Source organism: Dama dama, chromosome 23 (genome assembly GCF_033118175.1).
Source record: "Dama dama isolate Ldn47 chromosome 23, ASM3311817v1, whole genome shotgun sequence".
In the NCBI taxonomy this organism is placed as follows: Eukaryota; Metazoa; Chordata; class Mammalia; order Artiodactyla; family Cervidae; genus Dama; species Dama dama.
In genome coordinates, this window is record NC_083703.1 from 4,169,054 (window position 1) to 4,192,436 (window position 23,383).

The 23,383-nt window shown below is 41.8% G+C and overlaps 1 protein-coding gene across 2 annotated transcripts in view; it reads left to right on the forward strand.

Annotated features, from left to right (window-relative positions):
* PLCB4 (phospholipase C beta 4) overlaps positions 1-23,383 on the forward strand; it is a 454,299-nt gene that overhangs the window by 176,152 nt on the left and 254,764 nt on the right. For both annotated transcript variants that reach the window (XM_061125931.1, XM_061125930.1), the window contains exon 3: positions 243-301. The gene's annotated coding sequence lies outside the window, so the exon portion shown is untranslated. The remainder of the gene's footprint in view (positions 1-242; positions 302-23,383) is intronic.

The following is a 23,383-nucleotide window of genomic DNA, read 5'->3' on the forward strand; positions in this document are numbered from 1 at the left end:
GATCAGCGGCTTAGTAGAGAGGGTATATAAACCCCATAGGCTAAGCGTAGCAGTAACATTTCTGATTTGATGATTATGTGTTTTTGTCATCTGTTTAGAAACTGTGACTAATTTATTAAAGTCTCTTTCTGATGTGTTTTAAAGAATACTAGGAGTTTTGATTTTGAAGCACAGAGATTTCCATGAGAATTCCAGAAGTCCTTTACATTCATTTTTCTCTGTTCTGTGTCATTCCTTCACAGAGGACAGTGCTGTAATTGGACTAAGCAGACATCGCTCTTAGCCAGCCCCCAGCCATCTGGTATGTACTCTGCACATGGTGGGTAAGAGTTGATAGTTTTGTGGAGTTCTAGAACTTTCAGTCTGTAAAATGAATCCCTTCAGTCACATTGTTGTCCCATCTGAAATGCCTCTCAAAACTGGTTTGTAGACGTTTTCTTTTATGTTGTGGACCACTCATCACCTGGTGTTTTCTAGATTCAAGTTTATTCATTCTACCAGGTTTGGATGCTTCATTTTCTGCTAGATTTTCTACTTGCAGCACCGACTATTGTGCACATTTATTAAGCGTCATTGTGCTAGTCACTAAGTCGTGTCTGACTCTTTGTGACATCATGGACTGTAGCCTGCCAGGCTCCTCTGTCCATGGGATTTCCCAGGCAAGAATACTGGAGTGGGTTGCCATTTCCTTCAGATATTATTATTAAAGTTACTGTTTTATGTAGTTCTTTCTGAGGAGAAATGTGTGTGACTTGTTTTTAATCTTATGCACATTTTGTTTAAAAAGATTCTCACAGATGGGGAAAGTCATTGTCAGCCTGAATCTACCCTCTGTTTTATGGGAGCTACCTATAAAGATGATGTAATTAACTCCTTCCAATGTTTCTCTGAAGTTCCATTTTACAAATCTTTAACAAAATGCTAAAATGGAAATCAGAAATATATATGCACAGTTCTTTTTATTTATAAATGATGACTTTCCCATGCTTTATTCAAGAGCCAGAGTCCTAGTGAATGCTGTTTTACAACTCCTTTGGCCAATTGCTATTTTCTTCTTGGTGTTGTAAATAAAGAATTTGAACTATATGTCATTTCTTACTTCAAGGGACAAGAAGTAATTTTATAGTGATCACATGAAAAAAATAACCAGCAGATTTATATTTAATGGTAAAGAATCCACCTGCATTGTGGAAGATCTGGGTTCCATCCCTGGGTTGGGAAGATCCCCTGGAGAAAACAGCTATCCATTCCAGTATTCTGGCCTAGAGAATTCCACAGACTATATAGTGCATTGGGTTGCAAAGAGTCAGACACTGAGCAACTTTCACTGATAGCACATGGTCTTTGGGTTTCCGTTGTAGCTCAGCTGGTAAAGAACCTGCCTGCAATTTGGGAGACCTCAGTTCGATTCAGGTTGGGAAGATCTGCTGGAGAAGGGATAGGCTACCCAGTCCAGTACTCTTGGGCTTCCCTTGTGGTTCAGCTGGTAAAGAATCTGCCTGCAATGTGGGAGATTTGGGTTTGATCCCTGGGTAGGGAAGATCCCCTGGAGGAGGGAAAGACTACCCACTCCAGTATTCTGGCCTGGAGAATCCCAGGGACGACAGTGGATTTCAGGCTCTACAGACAGAGAAGCCTGGTAGGCTACAGTCCATGGGGTGTCAAAGAGTCAGACAGAACTGAACAACTTTCACATCACATCACGTCTATAAGTGAGTTCCAGGTCTCAAGCATTTAAAATCAGTATTATTTTCTTCTCCATGTTTCATGCCACGTCAGACATTTCATTATCTCCTGGCAGGCCCATGGCTGATTTTCTTCCAGCCTTTCTGTGAGAGGAGGGAAGACTCATACTACCTGATAAGTTCTCCATACTACCAGATCAGTACTTACCGATGACAGAAGAAGATCAAGAAAGTAGATTTATTATTGAATGTTCCTACTTATTTTTAGGCAAGTGCAGTATATTTTACTGTTCCCCATGGATGATTCATAAACCATGTCTCAGCAGGCAAACTCAAGTTGGGAATCTAAATAATTCACTAGAGACTTTAAATCATTATGGACAGGATATCTCCTTTTTGGTTTCTTTTTGATTTTTTTTTTTTGGACTATCTACTTTCTCTGTATAATCATTATATTATCCTTAAAAAATAAGTATTGTTCATCATCTGTTATAAATGGTCCCTATGAAGAATTAGGTATTTTGTGAAAAGAAAGACTTGATTTAAGAATAATAATAAAAACAATAACCTAGAGCTTAGAAGTTTTTTGCTCTGTATTTTATGATTTCTTTTATGTTAAGTGGTATAAATGCCACCCATTTGATCTTACAAAGACTTTAGTTGGCATTGAGGCTTCCGTTGTGGCTCAGGTGGTAAAGAATCTGCCTGCAATGCAGGAGACCCGGGTTCAATCCCTGGGTTGGGAAGATCCCCTGGAGAAGGGCATGGCAACCCACTCCAGTGTTCTTGCCTGGAGATTCCCACGCACAGAGAAGTCTGGCCGGCTATGGTCCATGGGGTCACAAAGAGTTGGACATAACTGAGTGACTGACACTTAGACGGCATTGGGCCCCAGAACAGCTAACATAGAACGTGGGCTCCTCTTCCATCCCCACACTCAACAGGACCCGATTGAACCTGGTGTCTCACTTGTCACCAGGTTTTTGATTGTCATCTTTGTGTTAGGCTTGCCTGTTTCCCAGGGAGAATGTTCTTGTGTGTTTCCTGCCATCCTCTTCTAAAAATAAAAGCATTTCACTCTAGCAGCATTCAATTGTTGGCTATCTTAAATAATGGATTTTTATCCTGAAGTGAGATCTGATACTTTTATAATGTCTTCCATATATAAAATTGGAACTATCTGGACCCTGGCATCTGAACTGTTCTTGTTCCATCTTGAACACTGATGTAATTTTGTCACGATTCCAACAGTGGGATGTACATATGTTCTAAGTGGGTTACTCTTTTTTAGGACTATTACATCCACAGTAGGCATTCAGAATATATTTTAATTCCTGTAATGGCAAAAGGTATATTTTATATTTTTCTTATTTAAGTTACATTCAGCTTAGCTTTTCATCAGTGTTAAAATAGAAAGAATTTAAATAGACCAAATGAGATGAATTATCCTCACTCTTAAATTTCTAGCTTCAGAGTGAGTCTTCTTAAAGAGGAATTTATTAGTTTGGTCAAACCAAAAGCTGTGTGTTCAAGTTTCATGAAAGAAAACATCCCTTGATACCTACTGACCTGTTTTATTTCCATTTCAAAGATAAACTATTTGAGAGGCAAAAATTACCTAGTGTTGGTCATTGCTTTCTTCCTTTTGGAGTGACTTGAAATTGTTTTTATTAAATATTGGTTATGTACAGAATTTATAATATCAGTGTCATGTATGAAGCTCACCAAACTTTAAGCTGACTTTATTTTTACTTCTACTTTGGAGCCTTATGTAGTACCCTCACCTTGTTCACACCTGGAGAAAAATATGTTGTGCCAAGTTATTAGCATCTTTTTTCTAGATCTGAGACCTTTATTCTAGGGCTGCTGCATTGCTCTATGATAACAAAGAGACTTCTTGCTTGTTAAACAGTGGTGAGTGCAGCTATTTAAATACTAAAGTATTACAGAAACTCTTATCCGAGGTACAAAAACAAGAATCCGTTACGAATTTTCTTGGAGCCTATTTACACATCACGAAAGTCTTGGCTTGGGCGTCCCTAAGCAGACCTGAGATGGGATTTCTGCACGAGTGTTTTATTAGGGCAGCATTCCCGGGAGGATGAGGGAGTGGGGAAGGGAGCCAGACAGGGGAAGGTGTGGGCAGTGTCTCTGCCTCAGCCTGATACCTGGCGGAGCTCTGGGGCAGAACTGCTCCAGGAATCTGCTCCTTCTGCTTGAGGCGAGGGAGCTGGCCTTCCCATCTCTGCCTCAGACATCGACTGTGGCTGGTGGGAGAGGGGCTGCAAACCGGGGAGCACTCGACTCTGTATCTGCAGGCAAAGCAGCCCTGGAAGTCAGTTGCCATCTTTAGAACAAAGCACAAAAGCTGGGAGGTGGGCACACAGGCAGAAGGCAGCTGTGATAACGGGACAGACACTGCAGTGTCTCCTCTACCTGGTCACGTGTTGGCGCACCTCTTCTTTATCCCTTAGGCCGTTTCCTGGTGTCAGTTACATTCGTTTTCCTTCTTCGAGTTGGTCATGAGCTACTGCTTCAAACAGCAGAATCCTAAAGTGACTGCAGTGTTGAGAGATACCTCGGTAGTTTTCAGTAAATTGAGCTGCTACATGTATTAGAGTTAGAGGAAAATAAAAATCCATAATTTCAAAGCTTTCCTTAGATGAGTATCTTCATGGATAACAATTTCAGTGCCCTGATAAAAGAGGCAGGGATATTCTGTGACTGTATTGTTGCATTTATTCTTGCTAGAAACATTTCCAAGCATACATGTTAATGCCATGATTTCTCATTCTCATCTATTTTAACCATCCTTTTAAATTTTATATTTTAGCTTTTGCCTTTAAAAGTATTTTCTTAAACCTTTTGTGAAAATATATGGTGTTTCTGAACTGAATTGAAATGATGGTGTTTCCTTTTAGTCAGTTCAGGTGTTTAGTCATATCCAATTCTTTGTGACCCCATGGACTGCAGCACGTCAGGCCTCCCTGTCCATCACCAACTCCCGGAGCTTGCTCAAACTCATGTCCATCCAGTCGGTGATGCCACCCAACCATCTCATCCTCTGTCGTTCCCTTCTCCTCCTGCCTTCAATCTTTCCCAGCATCAGGGTCTTTTGCAATGAGTCAGTTCTTCGCATCAGGTGGTCAAAGTATTGGAGCTTCAGCTTTGGCATCAGTCCCCCCAATGAATATTCAGGACTGATTTCCTTTAGAACTGACTGGTTGGATCTCCTTGCTGTCCAAGGGACTCTTAAGAGTCTTCTCCAACACCACAGTTCAAAAGCATCAATTCTTTGGCACTCAGCTTTCTTTATGGTCCAACTCTCACATCCATACATGACTACTGGAAAAACCATAGCTTTGACTAGACTGACCTTTTTTTGCTAAGTAATGTCTCTGCTTTTTAATATGCTCTCTAGGTTGGTCATAGCTTTTCTTCCAAGTAGCAAGCATCTTTTAATTTCATGGCTGCAGTCACCATCTGCAGTGATTCTGGAGCTCCAAAAAACAAAGCCTTTCACTGTTTCCATTGTTTCCCCGCTATTTGCCATGAAGTGACGGATGTTTCTTTCCTTGGACGCTTTCAACTCAGTATAGAACAAAAATGGGGCCTAGTAGAAACAGAATGTGAACAGCAATGAATTTCTCTTTAGCCTCATTTAAACTTAAAAAAAAAAAAAAAGAAGAAAAGGTTGTGATAACAGGCTGAACTGGAGGCTGGAAAGTCCAAGATCACACTTGAAATTAATTTTAATAATGTTTTAGCCTAGCATATCCTAATTATTATCATTTCAACATTCAATACTATTAATTATATTTTGCCTTTTTATTTTTTAGAATTTTCATTGGGTGTAAATTAGATACTTAAAACAAGTGTCAATTCAAACTAGTCATATTTCAAGTGCTCAAAACCACTTTGGCCAATGGCACTGTATTGGACAGTGCAACATCAGACTGTTACAGAAAATCTCTGATAAGAGGCTTCCTTCCTTTGAGACAAGACTTTTTGTCAGCAGTCTGAATCTCCCAGCTTGGAAACCCCATTCAATAAAGAAATGAGGTGGCATTGTTGTCCAAAGAAGGTGAGCTGATCTGTCTTTGATGAGCTATTGTTGCTTCCATTTGGTACTTAATGCCCTGTAGGCATGAATTATGATGAAAATGATTGGGTTTGACAGCTAAGATATCACTGATAACCTTCAGGAGTGCAGAGTTACTTTTTGAAAGACCCTGGGTCTTGAATGAAAGGGAGACTGTGTAGAAATTTTAAAGAGGAGAGAAAGGCATCTTAGGAAATGGAAAACATGATGTATATGTATATCATGTGTGTTGGCAGAGAAGGGTCTAGATAAGTTTGAGTACTGGCATGTAATCTGACAAGGAAGGGATACTAACTGCACAGTAAGAAAGGTAGTTAGTGTCTAGACTGAGGCCAGATTTGAATACCTGGATTGTGCAGTGTATGAAGTGGGATATCATCACAGTCCAGTTCACACGCTGGGCTCTGTTTTTGGAATCCCTCCAAAATGTAGTGACTTGAAACAACAGAAGCCTCCCCTCACATTTCCTTTGAGTCAGGGGTTCTGGAAGGGCCTCGCTGTGCCCTCTGGCTTGGAGGGCCTCTCAGGCAGCTGCATTCAGACGGTATCTGGAGCTGCAAGAGCAGGAGGCTGGCGCCGCTGGAGGCTGGCTGGGTCCCCCCCAGGCTCAGGATGTCTGCGGGCTTCCTCATGGCCTGGTGCCTGTGGTGCAGCCGGCGCTTCCCTGGGCCCTGTGATTATTGCCCCCGACAAGTGAGAGGCACCTCCGCTCGGGAAGGCTCCTTGGAAATAATGCCGAATCATTTCCATCACATGACTTTGTCACTGCGGAGTCACGAGCCAGTCCGCTTTCAAGGGGAGGAGACATTAAATGCCCACTTCTCAGTGGGAGGGTGCTGAAGTCTCCTGCTGTGGAGAGAGTGTTGGAAGAACTGCCCCAGAACCCTTCCCAGCAGCACTGCTGTCTGCATCATGCCCTGGGCCGTGCCCTGGGAGTCTGTAGTGTGAGCTCACCGTTCATTCCTGGGCCCATTTCCACACAGGCTCGCTCTCTGCTTCCCTTGCCTGGTGAGCTAGACTGGGGAGCCCTTAAGGACACCTAAAGCCTTCTGTTCAGGCAGTGAATGGCCAGCACTGGCCTTCTGTCCCCCTTCCATTATCTTCACTTAGTCTTTGTTGGTAGAGGCTCCCGCTAGGGTGGGCATGCCCCAGTCTCAGACATTCTCCTCCCTTTCTTGATTTGTGGGATAACTGAGGGGTGAGAGAAAAGCAAACACAAAGGGAAAGAAGAATTTTCTAACTCTTTACTCCTCTTAGCAGAAGTTCACCCCTCTACCACGTAGGGATATCTTCTTCATATGAAAGAATTTTCAACCTTGGCTAATGGCAGGGTTTTTCTCTCCCTCCTTCCATTTCTAGGGTGGCTGTCTATTGCTCTGTTTTTGGTTTCCATGAACATCTGGGCTTGTTTTCCCAAGGTGACTAGAAGGAAGGAGAAGGATATGAGACGAGCACCTTGACTTGTGTAAGAGAGCTTTCCTAACTATTCCTAAGGCCAGCATTCTGCTACATCCTGTTCTCCCTGGTTTTCATAGGACGGTCTCCATTCTTTGCCAGAATCTCAAATTTATCTGAATACCAGGCTTGAAACTAGGTGTGTGATGAGCTTTTACATACTTCCTCGCCTTCCTTTCTCTTGCTGTCACAGCCTTTAACTAGAAAAGATTAAAATGCCAAAAGCAGAAGAGTTTAGAGGTAAAGTATATTAAACTCTGCAACTTAATTACTGTGAAATACATTAAAAAAAAAGACTTGATGGATAAAGATCTAGATATTCAAAAAGGCTAGTTGGTAGGAATATGGTTGCTCACCGGGAAAAAAAATCTTTCAACTTTTCTTTATTTTTAAAATAAAACACTAGAGAAGAAATGCATAAACCATGAAATTATAGTGTGATACATTTGGGAAAATAATGTCAGCTTTCTACTTTAGCAGTTGCTGAAGTCTTATCCTGTTTTTCAATCCAAATAAAATTTCAGAAATTTTTGTCCTTGGCAAAGTTATTTGGCCTGTCTTGTTTCCAAAAGATTTGAATAAACTGAAAAAGGTCAAAGAGTCCAGTATTTTTTAGTTTCTTTGACTAGGATTTTCACATATAGCTTTTTAATATGCTATTATTGAAGTCCTTAAAACAGTAAAATTGCTTTTGTGTGACATTTTCCAAGAGCCCTTGTGCGATCCTGACAGCAGGAACTTCTTATTCCAAAGACAGATTTTCTAGTCCCCATATATGGTCCCACACTCCCCTGTCTTGAATTGGGTAGCCTGAATCTTTTCCAGGTCTGAAACATTTTTCCCCTGCTACAGTTAGAAGGTTTGCTTTGTTTGGTTTGTTTCTGTAACAGGGAAAGAAAAAATAAAGCCAGTTTAGCTCCCTGACCCTTTTATTTTTTTGATTTGTCAGTAATCAAAAAGCCAGTAGAAGTTGTTGCATTTGCAAAGTCTTTGCTTACTTTTCTGAAATGAACAAAAGAGCAGGTTTCGTGTTTTCATTGTCCTCAGGTGAGAAGGGCAGCTTGCTGAGGACTGAGGACTGAAATAAACCCTCCCAGGAAAGGGAACCAACCAGTGACCTTGGGTCGTGACCACCTTGCAGATCAGCTGCTCTCTTCCTTGCTGTTTTTTGTGGCTTCCGGTGGGGAATCAAGTGTCGCAAATGCAGGAAGAGAGCAGTCTGAGGAGGACTCGGGTGCCTCTGTGGGCAAAAGTGCTGACATGGTCTCCTGACCCTTCCTGTATGGCTGCAGGCTGCGTGCTTTTACAGTGGGAGGCAGGGAGCGGAGAGAAGGCACTCCTCTACAAAAAAGAAGTGGCAAGAAACGGATGCCGTGGTGGTGACTTTTTCACTCCTTGAGGAATAATAGAGCAGTCTGGAATTTGGAGAGATGCATGCATGCAGATGTTTAATAGCCCTTACTGAGCTAATAGAGAAATAAAAGTCACACCTACTTCTCAAAGCAATTAGAAGTGTATTGGAAAACTGGAGGGTGCTCCTGGTGACTTTGATAATTTCTTACCTGGTTCGCTGCCTTTTGGTGTGGGAGGAAGAAGGTGAACTGTGAAGCCTGTGGCTTGGTTTCCCCATCTGGAAAATGAGCACAGTGTCACCAATTTCATTGGGTTTCAGGTCTTTACAAGGAGGTGGAAGATATGTGCGACCTGTATGATTGTAGGTGGTATCTTCTTTCCCATTTTTCTTTCCATGGATAATTGTGAGCCTCCAAACTGCTTTCTTCTGTGTGACGTTTCCCACGAGCCCTTGAGTGGTCATGAAAGTGGGAACTTCTTATTTCAAAGAGAGAATTTCTTGTCTCCCCATATTTTCTGTTTTGACCTGGGCATCCTGAATCTTTTCCAGACCTGAAACATGGATCTGCCCCCCTCCCCCCACAATGGAAGTGTTCGCTTTATTGATCTGTTTCTGTAAAAGGGAGAAAAAATAAATAAATAAACCCCACTCAGCTCCCTGGCACTAGAGATGTTAACTCTTCTTTTGCTCCTCAGAAACCCTCTGCTCTTTCTTCTGTACGAAAGTAAAGGAAGGCAGGACCTGCCCCTTAAGGGGCTTCAGGTACCACTTGGTCCTCCCATTAAGGACTTTCTCCTGCCTAACAGTGCCCCACCCTCTCTGCCTTTAGAATCTGTGGATTCTAGCACAGATGCTACTCTCCTGTTAGGATGACCGTCCCTGGATTGAATCCCTCTTCCTGTAGTCATGCCGTCTCTGCTTCTCCTCTCTGCACAGATCTGCTGGCATCTTTGCCTCTCCTGGGGCTTATTTCTGCCATTCCCACAGCTTCAGTCCCATCTAAAAACCTGCCCTGCTTTGCTGCCTTGTCTTTCTTCTTCCTTCTGCCTTTTTCACAAACATTGGAGTGAAATTCATATGACAAAAATCACCCATTTAAAAGTGAGCATTCCAGTGTCATTTAGCACATGCATAAACTTGTACACTCCCACTTCTCTCGAATTCTGTAATATTTCCATCACCACCAGAGAAACCCCCTACTCATTAAGCAGGTGCTTTCCCCACTTTCCCTTTCCCAATCCCCGTCAACATCTCTATGAATTTGCCTATTTTGGATATTTCATGTAAATGGAATCACATGTTCTGTGACCTTTCAGTTCAGTTCAGTCGCTCAGTCGTGTCCGACTCTTTGCGACCCCGTGGACCACAGCACGCCAGGCCTCCCTGTCCATCACCAGCTCCCGGAGCTTACTCAAACTCATGTCCATTCAGTTGGTGATGCTATCCAACCGTCTCATTCTCTGTCGTCCCCTTCTCCTCCTGCCTTCAATCTTTCCCAGCATAATATTTTTAGGAGTCATCTATGTTGTAGCATGGATCAGTACATCATCCCTTTTTATAGTTGAATACAATGTCCATTGTATGCATATACCACAGTCTGTTTATCTGTTCATCCATTAGTAGACATTTGGGCTGTTTTCATCTTTTGGCTATTGTGAATCGTGCTTCTATGAACATGTGTATACATGTATTTGAGTCTTTTTCCGTTGTTTTGGGATATACCTAGGAATGGAATTGCTGGGTCGTATACTAATTCTGTTTAACTTTTGGCGGTGCGGTGGAACCGCGCTGGGTCTTCTTTACAGCCATGAGATCTTCACAAGGCATCACGCAGGCACTCTAGTTGTGGGCTCAGCTGCCCTGCGGCATGTGGGGCCTTAGTTCCCCCAACCAGGGATCAGACCTGCTTCCCCTGTATCGGAAGGTGAATTCTTATCACTGGACCGTGAGGGAAGTCCCTATATTTAACTTCTTGAGGAATTGCAAAGCTCTTCTCCACAATAGCTGCACTATTTTTCACTCCCACTATCAATGCACTTGAATTCCCATTTCTCCACATCATTGCCGACACTAACTTTCTTTTTCGTTTTTTAAAGCCATCTAATGAGTGTGAAATGGTATCACATGTGGTTTTGATTTGCATTCCATGATGACTAATGATGTGCATCTTTTCATGTGGTGGTTGGCCATTTGTATAGCTTCTTTGAAGAAATGTCAGTTCAAGTTGTTTACCCATTTTTTAAGTGTGTTGATTGCTTTTTTGTTATTAAATTGTAGAAGGTTTTTTTTTTTTTTTAAGTTCTGGATACTTGATCTTTCTCAGATATGTGACTTGCAGACTTTCTCTCATTTTATAGATTGTCCTTTCACTTTCTTGGTAATGTCTTTTAAGGCACACAAGCTTTTAATTTTAAAGAAGTTGAATTCACCTATTTTTTTTTTTTTTAATTCACCTATTTTTTAATGCTGTTGCTTTTGCACATGTCAAATATAAGAATCTGCTGTCAACCCCAAAGTTACATTTTGGCTCTTAAAGCGCCTCCTCTCTTTGCTTTTGTTATCGTTTTCCCCTGTAGTGATTCTGGAACTGTGGTACTGCTCCTCAGGAGAAAGCAGAGACCCAGTGAACAGTCATGTAGTTGCATCGGGGATTATCACAAGCGTGCTAGACTCCAAACACTTCTCGTGTTTATGGTCACTCCCTTGGAACCATGACGAGAACCTTGTTGGTTATTCAAAGCAGAGCCACCATGCAGGCTCTTGGGTGAAAGCTGCTTGTTAAAATTTCAAGGGAGGCAGAGGTTGGAGAGATTAGAAGAAGGAGAAAGACTCCACGTGTCATTGCTGGCTTTGAAGATGGAGAAAGATGAGCTAAGGGATAGATAGGGTCAGCCTCTAGAAGCCTACAACAGCTCCAGCCAGGAGCATGTAGAGGAGTCAGGGCCTTAGTCCTACAGCAACATAGAACAAAACTCTGCCAGCAAACTGAGTGAGCTTAGAAGTGACGCCCCTAGGGACACTGAAAAGGAATTCATCCCTGCCAGCATCTTGATCTTGACCTTGTGAACACTGAGCACAGAAACTAACCAACCCTCCTAGATTGTGACCTACAGAACAGAGAATTTTAAGTTTACCTTTGAATGCCTAAAAAGAAGTGAATGTTGTAAGGGTCATTATAAGGATATCTTGGTTATTTTTTTTTTAAACTGAAGATTGCAGTGTATCATATATTATTTAGTAGATTTTTAAATTAAATATATATTGATTTTATTCATGTAACAAATGAAAACAAAGTAATTCCAAGGAAGCCTTCTAGAAAAGAACAAAACGTGGGCTTCCCATTTGCTGTTCTCTGGTTCATGCATGTGTTCAGTTGTGTTAGGCATTGTCTTCAATAATATGAGCATTTTAAAAAAAAGTCTTCTCTTATATAAAGCGAAACTGTGGCATAGGCATCAAAATCAGGAAGAAATCAGAAGGAGAGAGAGTGAGGAGGAAGACGGGTGATGTTGCCGGGACTGGTTGGTGGGTTGTCACATTTTTTTCCCAGTAAGTTTGACAACTGGTCCATTCCTTTGAGAGTAGTGAGGCTGGGTGAGGCCTCCACCCAGGGCTACCCATGAGTGTTGGAGGTAACTTCTGGGCCTGGCAGGGCCTCCTGAGGCTCTCTTCCAGGTAGGTGAAACGGGCTTTTCTTACCTTCCCAGCTGGGTTAGGAGAAGTTTGGGGAGACACACAGGCTGGGGTCCTGGGACCTTCATGCCCTGAACAGGAGCATCTGAAAGTAGAGTTCCCCCTGGGTAAAGGGCCGGGTGGGAGCCCAAGAACTCTAAGAAGCAGGTCCTCGAGGGCAACAGATATCATCAGGCCTGACTCAGGGACTAGCCAGAAGTCACCACTGACTGTGGTCTGCAGAGCTTGGTCTTCGGAGTTTGGCAGGACTTTATAGCATCACTGTGAGGATACAATTCTCATCTGATGCAAACAAACCAGCCAAACACTATCAAAACCAACTGCTTGCTCTTAGAGAGTGTGTGACACCTAATAAGTGCTCAATTAACGATCGTCATTATTTGTGTTGAATATACCAAGGGTGGTTCTGACAGTTTGCTCCTTAGAGAAGCCCTTGGCTAGGATTTCCAGGATAAGTGTCGACCATCACCTGTGGTCTGAGGCATCCACTGTGCTGGTGCATTTCCTGTTGGAGTAGAAATACTAGCAACATTGGAATCGCATCAGACAGGGGCAACAGAAGCTCCTCTGTGTCGATGTGTGCTTTCAGATCAGTTATGAGAGTGGCTGTCTGCAGTGTGAAGCGCTAAAACAGACCCAGAAATTCTGCCCAGGAAGGGCTTTAGGAATCTGCGCCACCAGTAAAAGGGCGTGTGTCCCCTGCCTGGGCCCGCTGCCTTTCAGGGAGTTTACCATTCGACCGGGAAGTCCAGGAGCTAAAGTCCGCACAGCAAGAAGACATACCAGATGTCAGCGGACACACTCTCTCAGGATGGCATGGAAGTGGAAGATTTACTTCCTTAATTTATTTCACGTTTTATCCCTTAAAATGGTGAACTTATTTTTTTTTTTTTACTTTATTATCTAAAAAATTTCTTTTGCAACAAATATGGTTTTGTTACGTTGAAAACTTTTTCTTTTAAAATTTGTTTAAGTATTTTTATTGAAATATGATTTGTAATATTATATTAGTTTCAGATATACAGTTATACTCCACTTAAAGTTACTGTGAAGCACTGGTTATGTTCTCTATTCTGTACAATATATCCTGGTAGCTTCTTATTTTGTGCATAGCAGTTTGTACCCCTTCACCTGCCTTGCTACTTGCTCCATTCCTCTCCTCACCTATGACTAGTTTCTTCCACTATGTGATTCTGTTTCTGTTTTGATTTGTTGTTGTTATTGTTAAGTCGCTAAGGTGTATCCAGCCCTTGTGACCCCACAGACTGTCGCATACTGGGTTCCTCTGTCCTCTGTCCCTTCGTGGAGTTTGTTCAGACTGCTGTCCACGGAGTCGCTGATGCCACCCAACCATCTCATCCTCTGCTCCCCGCTTCTCCTTTGCCTTCCATCTTTCCCCACATCAAGGTTTTCTCCAGTGAGTTGGCTCTTCACATCAGGTGGCCAAAATACTGGAGCTTCAGCTTCTGCAACAGTCCTTCCAATGAATATTCAGGGTTGATTTCCTTTAGGATTGACTGGTTTGATCTCCTTACTATCCAGGGGATTCTCAAGAGTCTTCTCCAACACCATAATTCAAAAGCATCAGTTCTTCAGCACTCAGCCTTCTTTATGGTCAAGCTCTCACATCCATATGTAACTACTGGAAAAACCATAGTTTTCACTGTATGGACCTTTGTTGGCAAAGTGATGTCTTTGCTTTTTAATACTGTGTCTAGGATTGTCATAGCTTTCCTTCCAAGGAGCAAGCATCATTTAATTTCATGGCTGCAGTCACAGTCTACAGGGATTTTGGAGACCAAGAAAATAAAGTCTGTCACAGTTTCTACTTTTTCCCCTTCTATTTGCCATGAAGTGATGGAACTGTATGCCATGATCTGAGTTTTTTGAATGTTGACTTTCGAGCCAGCCTTTTCACTCTGCCATTTCACCGTCATCAAGGGATTCTTTAGTTCCCCTTCACTTTCTGCTGTCAAAATTATATCATCTGACGTTGTTTATATGTCTTTTGCAGTTTTAATCGCAGCTTGTGGTCCAGCCCGGTATTTCGCTGGATGTGCTCTGTATAGAAGTTAAATAAGCAGAATGAACATGTACTGCTTTCTCATACTCCTTTCCCAATTTTCAACCAGTCTGTTGTTCCATGTCTGATTCTGTTGCTTCTTGACCTGCATACAGGTTTCTCAAGGGATAGATAAAGTGACCTGGTATTCCCATCTCTAAGAATTTTCCACAGTTTATTGTAATCCACACAGTCAAAGGCTTTAATGTAGTCGATGAAACAGAAGTAGATGTTTTCTTGGAACTCCCTTGCGTTCTCCATGATCCAGTGAATGTTGGCAATTTGATCTCTGGTTCTTGTTTGTAACCCAGCTTGTACATCTGAAAGTTCTTGGTTCACATACTGGTGAAGCCTAGTTTGGGGGATATTGAGCATAATGTTGCTAATGTGTGAGATGGATGCATTTGGACAGTAGTTTGAACATTTGTTGGCATTGCCCTTCTTTGTGATTGGAATGAAAACTGAACTTTTCCAGTCCTGTGGCCACTGCTGAGTTTTCCAAATTTGCTGACATATTGAGTGCAGCACTTTAAGGGCATCATCTTTTAGGATCTGTTTTGATATATTAATTCATTTGTTTTACTTTTTAGATTACACATATAAGTGATAGCACACAGTATTTGTCTTTGTCGGACTTTTTTCACCACGGGTGATATCCTTCAGTTTCGCCCGTGTTGTTGCAATAGCAAGATTTCTTTTTTATGACTTGAGCAGTAGTCCACTGGATATATGTAACACATCTTTTCTATCCATTCCTCTGTCACTGGATACTTAGGTTGCTTCCATATCTTGCCTTGTTTAAACAGTGCTGCTGTGAACACTCGGGTGCATGTGTCTTTTTGAAGTAGTGTTTTCTTTTTTTTTTGGAATATATATACAGGAGTGGGATTGCTTAAGACTTTTTTGTTTTAAAGATTAAGCCAGGAGTCATCAGAGTGATTATCCAGGAAAAAAGCTGGGGCATTTTTTGTACATTTTTTCCCCATAGGCCATGTTTTAGTCTGCTAGATGTGCCATAACAAAATGCCATAAAACGGCAGAGACAACATAAACTTGAACAACAGAAACATGTTTTTGCAGAGATCCGGAGGTTGAGAGTCCAAGTTCGAGGCGGCATCAGGTATGGTTTCTCCTGAGGCCTTCTCCTTGGCTTGCAGATGGCCACTTTCCTGCTGTATCCGCACAGAGTCATTTCTCTGTGCACACACATCCCTGGGATCCTTTTTTGTGTCCAAATTTTCTCTCCTTACAAGGATTGCAGTCACATTGGATGAGGGCCCATCATAGGAGCCTATTTCTATTTTAATTACCTCATTAAAGGTTCTGTCTCCAAATAGGGCCACAGTGTGAGGTACTGGGAGTTCAGGTTTCAACCTATGAATTTTGGAGGAGACAAAATTCAGCCCATACCAGGCAGCACATGGGTGAAGGAGAACATAGACAAGTAGGAATGAAGACCCAGAAAAGTGAGTCAAAAGTCAGAGCCATGGGGAATAAGGAGAATTTGTAGGAGGGGACTCTATGCACTGCTAATGAGATAGAAACTATTTTGTTACCTGATCAATGTATCAATTAGCTTTTGCTGCATAACAGACTACCCCCAAAATGTCCTGGCGTAAACCATCAACCATTTATTTAGCTCACAATTGAGGGGGTTGGCAGTTTGAACTTCCCTTAGAAGTCCTATTGCTCTCCATTGAGCTTATTTAAGCATCTGTGGTCAACTGCTGGGCATACTGAGGGCTGGCTGCTCAAGGATGGTCTTAACTGAATGGCCCATTTCTCCTCCACGTGTATCTTGATTTCAAGCAGGCCAGTTTGGGCTTCACAAAGGAGAGAGTGTGAATGAGTATAAAAACACATACCCTCCTTTCTTCCACACTTTGGTTGTCAGGGGAAGTCACAGACCAGTCCAGATTTAAGAGATGGGGAAATATACCTTTTCAGGTGAATGGTTTTGAGACAAAGATTATTTGACTATGAAAATTATGTAGCCTGTTATATTTTATATTCATAATACTTTGCCGCTCCCTAGCTCAGATGGTGAAGCATCCGCCTACAATGCAGGAGACCTGGGTTTGATCCCTCGGTTGGGAAGATCCCCTGGAGAAGGATATGGCAACCCACTCCAGTATTCTTGCCTGGAGAATCCCATGGACAGGGAAGCCTGGCAGGCTACAGTCCATGGGGTCGTAGAGAGTCAGACATGACTGAGCGAATAGACTTGCTTGTATTCATAATCAGAAAAAAACAACCTGGAAAGGAATTCCTAGGGCATTTATTTATGAGTGGTGGTTCTTTCTTCCCAAACTGAGATGAATAGTTTAACTAGATCATTTCCTTCAGTCAGGGTGTCTTACTTTCCTGTGTGGCTTGATCCAACTAGCTCACTGGCAAAGTGAGCTCCTAGTCAGGAGAATGCTGAGTGATAGCTCAGTTTTCTTCCCTTATGGTACTTAGGATGTAGCCTTTGGAAAGAAAGTGGAAACCTTCAGCTGTTATCTCGTGGAGAAAGATCTCGTGAGGCTGTAACAGGAAAACAAGATCTCTGGGGTCTTGGGTAGGGAGGATGTGGAGAAAATCCAAAGTTGACACCTTATGTGGAAGAATATGCTTCATATAAACTCTCACAGAAGAGAGAGTTACCTCCTTGTCACCAGGCTTACTAGTCCTTTGCAATCACATGGGGCTCTCTCTGTTAAGTGACTCCTCCCTATAATCAGTATTTCATATGAAAAAACATGCTGTCTCTAGCAGCTGGCCCTCAGTGCCATTATGGGATGGTTCTGTACCCTAGATTACATGGAGACGAAGAAGAACATCTTGTGGGGCAGAGAAAGCAAACTGGTGTGTGAAGGCTGAAATGTTCAATATTAAAGTTTTTTATCTGGAAAATAAACTTATTTTTTAGTGCACTTTCATAGAACTGTTTGGCAGATTCTCATACAGTTCAACATATGCTCACCATATACCACTAGCATTTTCACTCTTAGGGTTTTTTATTTTTTCCCAAAGATAATGAAAAGTTATATCCATGCAAAGACTGTAAATCAATGTTCATAACAGCCTTAGTTTTACTAACAAAAACTGAGAAAAAAACAAACAAATATCCACCAAATTAATGCATAGCAATTTATGAGCTCTGCATGTAATGGAATACTGCTTAGCAGTAGAAAAAGAACAAGTTACTGGTATACCTAACACCTTGGGGGAACCCCACGTTGGGGGAACTCAGAAACATCCTACTATGTAAAAGAAGTGATACATAAAAGGGTACTTGCTGTGTTATTTCATTTATAGGATGTTCTGGAACTGGCCAGTCTGATCTGTCATGGTGGAAAGCGGATCTGTGCTTGCTTGTGGCTGGTGTGCGTTGGGTAGGGTGTAGGGTGGGATGGCTAAGGGTCCAGAAGAAGCTTTTGAATTGATGGAAAATGTTCTAGTATCTTGATGATGGTGCTAGTTACATGGATGCATTGTATTATATATAATGTAGGCCTCAATAAATCAAGGTGTTTGGAGGGGTGTTGTCCATATTTTTCAATACATATGTGACATTAAGAGCAATATCATGAAAAATTTTTTGATCATCACATGGGTCATATGTTTGAAAAGGTTGAAGTTTAAAACTTTCTAGAAGTTACCATTTTTTTTGTTGTTTAGTTGCTAAGTCATGTCCTACTCTTTTGCGACTCCATTGCCTGTAGCTTGCCAGACTCCTCTGTCCATGGGATTTCCCAGAAAAGAATACTGGAGTGGGTTACCATTTCCTTCTCCAGGAGATCTTCCTGACCCAAGGGTCAAACCTGTGTCTCCTGTATTGGCAGGCAAATTCTTTACCACTGAGCCACCTGGGATAGCCTAGGCTTTTTCTTAGATTTATTCATCTCTAAATTGTCCATTGTTGGAAACAGTGGGTAATAACAAGCAAGTAAACTGCTTAGAATCTCATCATATTTGACCTGGCCTGTGTGACTAAGCCAGTATATCTTTTTAATTGAATCAGATTTTTAAAATTCTTTGCTTCCCAAATTTCCCAGATTTCCCAAATTCTTTGGGAACTTCATTTATACAGTTGAACTATGGTAACTCCTGCTAGGTGAAGAAAATAGGTCATTTTTAACATTTGATGCAGTGTGGAAGAATAAAATCAAGTTTATGGTTCATAGATCATATGTTCATGTCAATCAATCAATTCTTATTCCTATGAAAAGAGTGCTTTAAACATGGGTAAATGTTTTATGTGTACCATACAGGTTCCAGAGTGGAGAAAATAATATAAGAGCAAGAGGCAAATAGCCCCTTAAAATCATTTGGAAGTGTCCAATCTAGCCAGGCAGAACCTGCTGTTAAAATTCTGTTTTGGCCTATTCACTCTCTGATTGTTTAAAAGATAAAGCTGAGAGAAAAATAGGTTTGTCATATATTTATTTGGATTCAGTGCTGGATGTAACTTAGTAACATTTTTTTACCATAAAAGGATTTTTAAATTCTCAGACGTCATTCATGCTCCGGAGTGCTAGCACTGGTGATTTATGTTGTCAAAAGCTCATGATGCCAAAACGGAAGCAAATTATATTTTTCATCTTAGTCAAATTATAGTCTATTTCAATTGACTAAAATATATCTCATTTTAGTTTTGTCTTGATCATTCAGAAATGGACTGTAGATTTCATATTTTTTAATATTATAATATTAAATAATAAAAAAGCTGACTCAGGAAAACTTTATAGTTCTCCCCTGATTCGTGTTTTCTAAAATGGTCATTTTTTGGGGTATTTTATGTCTGTGATTAATTCAATCATATATCAAGTATTTATCAAGTGTCTAACAGGTACCAAGCATTTTTTTTAAAAGCATTTGGAAGACAGCAGTGAATTAGAGAAGAATGATTTTCTGGTAGAGAGAGAGAGAATACAGAAGTAAACAGGAGAAGGGTCCACGATTAATAAGACTCTAAGCTCACTTCCTCCCACAGACACACTGGGTGTACACCTCCATACAGAGCAGTTCTCTTGAAGAAGACCTGAGCACTGACTGAACGGCTACTGCACGTAGAAGGGACCCCAGGGAAACAAGTAGGGAAGATGAAGACATGGTGTTCATGGAAACCTCTCCCCTGGGGCAACAACCTTAGTAGGGAGGGATATTAACGGGGACCCAAGCACAGACTCACCCACCCTGGGACACAGTGACAAACAGCAGTATAAAGGGCCCCAGACTATACAAGAAGGAAAGCCATTTATTAAATCTAGTTCTGTTGGAACTAATAAAGAATTCAGTAAAGTTTCAGGATGTAAAATTAATATATAGAACCTGTTACATTTCTATATCCCAATAACAAACTGTTAGAGAAATTAAGAGGATCATCCATTTATAATTACATCAAAAAGGATAAAATATCTAGGAATAAATTTAGCTCAGGAGGTGAAAGAGTTTAGGACATAGGGAAAACTGTTGGACATTTAGGAGGGAAATTGAAGATGACCCAAGTGGAAATCCATGTACTCATGGATTGGAAGAATCAGTATCATTATAATTGTCCTGCTACTCAAAGTAATATAGAGAGTCAGTTCAATCCCTATCAAAATATGAAAGGCATTTTTCATAGAAATAGAATAAATGATGCTAAAATTTGTATGGAAGCACAAAAGACCCCGAATAGTCAAGATAGTATTGTGAAAGAAAAACAGATCTGTAGGTATCATGCTCCCACACTTGAACGTATACTGTGAAGTTACAGTAATCAAAACAGTATCGTACTGACACAAAACAGCCACACAGATCAACTGGAACAGAATAGTGAATCTAGGAAAATAAACCCACATTCATATGGTCAATTAACCTATGACAAAGGTGGCAATAATATTGCTGTTATTGCCAATTCTGCCTGGCTCTTTGTGACCCCATGGACCCCAGTACACCAGGCTCCTCTGTCCTCCACTATCTCCTGGAATTTGCTCAAATTCGTTGAGTTGGTCATGCTATCTGTCCATCTCATTCTCAGCCACCTCCTTCTCCTTTTGCTTTCAATTATTGCCAGCATCAGGGTGTTTTCCAGTGAGTTGGCTCTTCACATCTGGGGACCAAAGTACTGGAGCTTCAGCTACAGCATCGATGTACAGTTAGTCTCTCAGTCATGTCCGACTCTTTTCGACCCCATGGACTGTGGTCCACCAGGCTCCTCTGTCATGTTCCAGGCAAGAGTACTAGAGTGGGTAGCCATTGCCTTCTCCAGGGGATTTTCCCAATCCAGGGGTTGAACCCAGGTCACTTGCACTGTAGACAGATTCTTGACTGTCTGAGCCACCAGGGGAGTTCTCAGAGACTTCCTTATTGGGAAATCTGAAGGTCTTCTTTCTGTCCCCATCAACCACCTTAACAGTTTTGACCCAAGTAACCACTCTCTCCTTCCTGAAACTCTCTTCTCTTAGAGACAGCAATTCCACACTGTCCTAGTTTTTCTTATCTTATCAACCACTTTTCCTCAGTCAGGATCTCTTTTGCTTTGCATAACCTCTGTATGTTAGAGTGACCCAGGGCTCTTCTCTATGTGTTTTCTCTTCTGCTCTCATGTGGGACCAAAGCTTTACATAACACCTATATTTTCATTCCTAGCTCTCATGTATTCAACTGTTCCAGACTCACATATCCAACTGCCTACTTGACATTTCCACTGGAGTACTTACTAAGCATATTAAACTTTAAAATTTAAAGCAGAACACTTGATTTAAAAAAAAAAATCCATACTTTTCCTCTAGCTTTTCACTTATCAATAAATATCTCACCTGTTCTTCCATCTGGCACCTTAGGCGTCATCTTCAGGGCCTCCTTTCCCCTCATTATCCATATCCAACTCATCTGCTGCTGGCACTGCTTCCAAAACAGTCCCCCGAATTAGCCTACTTCTCTCCATCACCATCACAGTCAGTCTGACTGTGAGTTTTTCTTCAGCTTAGTTCAATTCCACGTTGCTTAGTAGACAGAGAATTGGGTGTATTCCTCTTGGGGAGCTGGCGAAGTGGGAGACAGTGAAATGGTAAGACTGTTTGGACAATGGAGTTTAGACTGGATAAGAAGGGAAGGGAGGCCCGGGACAGTGATGGATAATGAAAGAACAGTAGAGTCAATGGATGGTAGGACTCTGTGAGAAATAGAATTGTTGGACTTGGAGTTACAGTAGTTGAGAAGGTAACAGATGATGGACAGGGAAGGATGCTGGCATATGACTTTTAGAGGGGGTATTGTTGCTATTGTTGCTTATTGATGTTTTCAAGGTCAAGGAAATGCTTGTATGTGTGGGTGACTAAAGTTGAGTGGATGAAGATATTATCCATGGTTAAGAAGCCAAGGGTCTGGACCTCGCCCTTGCTTCTATAGGCCATAAGTGTTAAAATGTATTAATCTATATTTTACAGAAAAATATTTAGTAGCCCCTGTCCAAATGATGTAAACCAATTCTATTTCTATAGATTAGACTTCTCCCTTTAATGGAAACGTGACTTCTGACAGCAGCAAACTATACTCATTATAGCCTCAGGCACCCAGAAAAACAGGCCACTTTCCCAATTCTGTTTTCAAAACTCTGTGGCAGGTCGATGAGTGGCCTAACCTTGTTCCTGGGGCTTAGGCAGGACCAGGCGGCCTTGGCTGGCAGAGTTCCCAGATGTAGAGGCAGGTTGTGGGGCACTTGATCCCATGGATGCCTCCTACAGATACCAGTTGGTTTATATCATTCAGTGGGTGAGAAAGGCATGCTGAACACAGTTCATGGACAAACTCTCCCTAAGAAATGTGATGTAGCCCCCTCAGTCACTGTTTTTGGCGTCTTACATGAGTGGTCTTGCTCTTTCTTTGTTGTTGGCTGTGCTGGGTCTTGGTTTCATGTAGACTCCTCTGGATGCGGTGCATGGGTTTACTTGTCCTGCAGCTTGTGGGATCTGAGTTCACTGCCTGGGGATGGAACCCACATCCCCATCATTGGAAGGTGGATTCTGTACCACTGGACTACCAGAGAAGTCCGTGGACCTTGTTCTTAACTTACTTTTCCAGGTTAGTTCAGGAGGAAATTTAGCAGGCTGTGATGGCCTCTTGCTACTTCCAGGCCAAATAACTCTGTTGCCCAGATCCCTTGGTTTGTCTGTCATTTGAGTATAAAATTTCTATATTGAAATGTAGCTAACATACAATGAGAAAAGTGCACAGATCATTAAGTGTATAGCTTCCTGGATTTTAGTGGGGTTAGTGCACGTGTATAACCTGAAAAAGGAGAAGGGGGCAGCAGAAGATATGATTAAATAGCATCACTGACTTAATGGACCTGAATTTGAGCAAACTCTGGGAAACAGTGGGGGACAGAGGACCCTGGCGTGCTTCAGCCCACAGAGTTGCAAAAAGTCAAATACAACTTAGCGACTGAGGACAGCAACAACAACCTGAAAAAACAACAGGATGGTCCCAGCACCTCACCCCAGGCTCCTCCGTGGCCCGTTCTGGCTACTGCTCCTTCCTTTCCCTAAGGACACTCTACTGACTTCTTACACTGTCGATTCAGCTTGTCTTTTAATGTCTTGGAGTTTTCACAGGAAAGCCTCATTCTGGTGAGCACATATACTGATAAAAATAAGGACATTTAGATGACCCATAGGTCTGTACTTCCTCCCAAGGCCTGAACTTCCGCTCCCCCTCCCAAAACAAAGAGGAATGACATTCTAGCATAACAAGCGATATTACCCCCCGAGGCTGCTGGTGATTACATAATGATGTAAACTCAGAGGACACAGGACTCCTTTTCTAGCATCCAGACTTTTTTAATTTTTTTATTTTTTGTTGTTGTTATTGTTGTTGTTCAAATATGAGCCTTGGGAACATTTTCTATGAGAGTCCTACAGGGAACAGCCTATTTAGACCCAGGCTAATTGGACAAGGCAGTGTTTAATCTTTCATTTGTGTGTTGGTAATGGAGACAGCTCTTCTGATAAAGGTAACAGATGCTTACTGAATTGCTCTTGCGTCCTTCTGCAACAGAGCAG